The sequence below is a fragment of the Micropterus dolomieu genome, linkage group LG09 (assembly GCF_021292245.1).
Source record: "Micropterus dolomieu isolate WLL.071019.BEF.003 ecotype Adirondacks linkage group LG09, ASM2129224v1, whole genome shotgun sequence".
Classification (NCBI taxonomy): Eukaryota; Metazoa; Chordata; class Actinopteri; order Centrarchiformes; family Centrarchidae; genus Micropterus; species Micropterus dolomieu.
Genome location: NC_060158.1, coordinates 721,810 through 726,735, shown reverse-complemented (window position 1 = coordinate 726,735; position 4,926 = coordinate 721,810). Strand labels below are relative to the sequence as shown.

Genomic DNA, 4,926 nt, shown 5'->3' with positions numbered 1-4,926 from the left:
CAGAGCGTTTGCTGTCAGGGCCCCGAGGCTCTGGAACAGCCTGCCCGAGGAAATCAGGTCGGCTGAGTCAGTGAACTCTTTTAAGTCCCTTCTTAAAACATACTTTTATAGGAGAGCTTTTCCCGATCTTATTTGACTTTATTTTATCCCTTTTATTTTATTGTATTTTACTAATTTTATATTAAATTTTCATGCTCTTATCTTTTTTTTGTATTATTCTTTACACTTGTTAAAGCACTTTGTAACTTGTTTTTGAAAAGTGCTCTACAAATAAGGATTATTATTATTATTATTATTATTATTATAAAAGTATGGTAATTCCAGTATTTTGGTGGGTTTTTCTTTTTTTTTCTTTTTTTTTTGGGTGTACCTTACTTTATTATTATTAATCAAGATTAATCAATAGATTTCACATTAATTGTTCACATTGATGTAGTCACCTATAGCCTTGAGGCAATTTAGTCATCTTTCCAATTGCAGAACATAGTTGAGAAGTATGGAGAATTAATAAACACATAAACTATATACGACAAACAAATGTATCTATTTCCGCTTTTCCCATGTTGTTGGTCCCGCCCTTCTGCTACGTAGCTAAAATGGCACCCGTTGAGGGTGAGAAGCGCCCACCGTTCCACACTCAACTCTTTGGCCATTATGAGTGCACCATCCATGTACTCACAGTGTAGTGCATTTTGCCATACTTGTCAGTGTGAACACACTTATGCCCTCAAAATAGTAAGTGGAAGTGTGGAAGTGCACGAATTGAGACATCAATGGGAAAGTAATTTCAGTGTGCGGTAGCTTGTTTGATTTTTTGTAGTCTTATGTTATTATTATTATCTTTAACACTACTATAAATATCTGTACCATTATTCATTCAGTAACAGTAGCAAGTAGCAACATTATCTTTACTGTCTGTATCTCTGTGTGAATATTGTGTAGTCTGCCTCCCTCCCTCCCTGTATAACAACAATATTGCCAAAGCATCATACAAACTACATAACAATCAACCCCATACATTTCATTAAAGAAGTAATTAAAGCGTAAAGTAATTAAAGTGTGTGTGTGTGTGTGTGTGTGTGTGTGTGTTAAAAAATAATAAAAATAAAATAAATAAAACGGTAAGGGTGTGTGTGGGTGTTAAAAAATATTAAAAATAAAATAAATAAATAAAACAGTAAGTGTGTGTGTGTGTGTGTGTGTTAAAAATATATATATTCAAAATTAAATTAAAATAAATAATTGAAACAGTAACGTGTGTGTGTGTGTTTATAATGTATTAAAAATTTTAATTAAATAGATACCGTAAACATGTGTGTGTGTGTGTGTGTATTAATAGACAAAATAATAATAATAAATTAAAAAAAAAGAAATCAGTATCAAATGTAAAAACAAAACGATTACTAAAATATAAAACAAAATAATAATTTGAAAATTTGTACAATTATTTATCAGTCTGAGTTTCCACTGGTTGTCCTCACTTCGTGGCATGAGGAGACATATTTTGCACCTATTATTTCACATTTGGGCATTTCTCCCAGTAAATAGGGGAGTTTCTTTGTGTCTGAGATGAATTCGAATTTTGGGTATATTTGGGAAATGTTTGCAAAGTTTTTTTTGTCTTAGTGTTTTATATTTGGGGCATGAGATTAGAAAGTGCAGCTCTGTCTCTACCTGTACTGTGTCACACTGTCTCTCTCTTGCCTTCTCCTTCACCCCAACCGGTCGAGGCAGATGGCCGCCCACCCTGAGCCATGGTTCTGCTCGAGGTTTCTGCCTCTTAAAAGAATATTTTCCTTGCCTCTGTCACCTAGTGCTTGCTCTTGGTAGGAATTATTGGGCTTCTGTAAATAACATCATAGAGTACGGTCTAGACCTGCTCTTTTATGAAAAGCGCTCTGTCAATAACTGTTGTTGTGATTTGGCACTATATAAATAAAATTGAATTATCCTGCGACCTACAAGCACCAATCTGTTTTAGTTGTGCATGACAAATTTCTTGTTTTATTAGCTTTATTTAATGTTTGATCCTTATTCACAGAGGTTTTAACTCATAATATAAATATTTAGGAGACAATGATTAGTGCATTCATTGCTAGGCCTTTTTTCAAATACAAACATTTGCGTAATCTTTTTTCTAATATTCCTTTGCAGTTACTTACTAGTTTTCTGTAATCCAATATGGATGTGATGGTCTTAATTTTCTGGGATCTCCAACTCCCATTTAATTTGTTCTCCTCTGGCAAATCTGACGTTCAAACTCAGATGTGGTGCAGCTTGAATATTTGTCAACATCTTAATTAAAAACAAACTTTTATTTGACCAGTCTCTGTTACTCTTATATGGATACACTCTTTTCACACACTGCTTGCTGTGTGAAGAAACTTACTGGTGTAAATGTAGTTGAATGATTACTTGGTTTATAAAACCTTTTGATAGACTAAAAATAAAATGAATGTGTTTATAACACCTGTTATTGTGGCAACCTGGTAACCCAATGGTTAAGGCAGACGTCCAAATAGCTACTCTTTTAGGGTGTCTCGTCTGAGGATGTCTTCATTTTTGATGTGTTTAAAGTTACATATTCCAGAAACACAGTACAGTACCCACACCTTTTAGCTCTCTGGAAATGGACTCCAGTAGATAAAAGATGTACTATTTGTATAAACTACCTGCTTGAATTATATCAGAGTAAGCTTGAAGCTAATTTTCATCTGCAGTCATTGGCATGTCACATCTAATCTATGAACACCTCGACAGGAAAACATTAAACAAATAGGCCAGGATGCGTTAAACAAATATGCAAAGCATTACAAATGCTCTACAAATCTGAAAAAAGAAAGACCAAAAAAGAAAACAGTGAAAAAGAGACTCAAATTTTATTGTTTAATAAATCAAACAAGCACAAAGTGGTTGGTCTTGGACAGTTCCGGCTCTGACCACACACCTGTATTTTGGTCCCACCTCTGAGCGCTCCTTTACTTGCAGTGTGTATCTGTTGCAGGTACGGCCCAGGGGCTGACTGCATAATGAGCTGGTGACTCAGTAAAGTAACTGAATACATACAGATTGCACAAAATCTATTTAAACTACAGCACGCGTTTGTACTGGGTCATTTTCAGGCTGAATCTGGTTCATAAAGTCATAGATAATTTCTTTGATGATTTTAGTGTTGGTACTAAAATTACTTTACTGGATGTTTCAGTGTTTTTTTAACTCTTAACTTGTTTTTATTATTCAGATTCTCTCTCGTCTAAAGCAATATTGATAACCGTTTGTAAAGTTTTGTGAAATACTATTGTACATGTTAGTTGAAATTTAGAGGCATTTCTAAATTTATCTTAATTATTTCATCTCTGTTAATCGCAATGTAATCGCAACCGGTCAGTCGGTTTGTTGATCTACCACTTTGGTCTAGACAGAATTATCTCAACATCTATTTTGATGGATTGCAATGAAATTTGTAAACTAAGATGGTGAACACGCTAAACATTATATTGGCTAAACATTAGCATGTTCATTTTCAGTATGTTAGCATGCTAACATTAGCGTTTGGCACAAGGCACTGCTGTGCCAAACTACTTACTTACCCACTAGCTTAGGACTCTTAGTATTGCTCTTTCTAGTACAATCTGATAATCTGATCAAACAAATGATCAAAGCTAATAATGTTGAAATTGTATTTTTTGTATTTTTTAGTCATATCTTTCAAACATTGGATTCCTTGATTAATAACATCTACAGTGTTCAAAGAAAGGATGGTATCCTAATTGGGAGACAAAAAGGAAAAAAGTCAGTAAATATCAGTTTGACAAAAATCAAAATGTGTTTTAACAGTCAATCTTACCATCACAGCAATGACTGCAGGTCGGACTTGAAATTCTCCATTGTGTTCCTGTCACCAAAATTATGGTTTTTTTTGGGACAAAAATATGAGAACAGAAACAAAACAATGTCAAGTGCTGTCTTTTAGTACATTTCACTGTCAGTCATTAAATCTGGAATTCCTCTTTTTGGTGCACCTGTTTTCCATTAACCTGCCTTGTGTGCTTTAGCTTATTGACCTATGTAAATGGCTCCGAGCTGTTAATGGACTTTCTGTACCTTACATGTTACCTGTAACTTGTGTCAACCAGCTGTTATATTTAAATTTTATTGCCAAGTTGGCTCATTAACAAGACTGGGGACCAACACCCAATATCACAGGACAAAAATTGCATAGCACTTTAGACATGACGCTCTACAAATGTGGCAGGTGAGATATGAAAAGCAAAACACCAAAAAATATATAGTCAAGTTATAGTGAGATGGACAAGACTCAAAAAGCAAACTCACTTTTTAACTCAGCCGTAATCCTTTTTTGTTCATCTTCTAATTGACGTGTTTTTCCTTGCAGGATGTTTAATCTGGTCTGTAGGTCGTCTCTTTCTTCAGTGAGATTGATGTTTCTGGCTTGCTCCTGGTTCAGACTGATATTGAGCTGGTCTCTTTCTGCCCGCAAATGTTCTTTTTCCAATGTGACTAAAATATCTGGTACAGAACAGAAACAAAGCATTAACAACATTGAATCATTCTTTTTGGTGCACCTATTTTCCATTAACCTACCTGGTGTACGATTGCTTTAATACCAGATTCATTTTGCACTTTTTTGCTTCAACAGGCATGTCCATGTAAAGTCTTAATGCAGAGGATATCTTATAATCAAAACACCAAAAAAGAAAAGCAAATGTAGCTGCCAGCGGCAATGATCGGAATCCAAGCAGGTTGCGAAAAATGCACCGTTTGACATTTCCAGAGAAGACCAGATAGAGATTAAAGTGGTGAAAAAATTTGGACTTAAAGCCAAGCCTTTTTTTGTGGTAATTGCAGAGACACTAACTTGATTATTAAAGCATCACCTTGAGGTCAGTGATGGTGGATGTCATT

General features: G+C 34.7%; 1 protein-coding gene and 1 long non-coding RNA gene across 11 annotated transcripts in view; both read right to left on the bottom strand.

Moving 5' to 3' along the window:
* LOC123976249 (collagen alpha-1(XIV) chain-like) overlaps window positions 1–4,926 on the bottom strand; it is a 270,666-nt gene that overhangs the window by 62,120 nt on the left and 203,620 nt on the right. The window lies entirely within an intron of this gene.
* LOC123976253 overlaps window positions 1–4,926 on the bottom strand; it is a 27,456-nt gene that overhangs the window by 2,004 nt on the left and 20,526 nt on the right. The gene's annotated exons all lie outside the window — the stretch shown is intronic.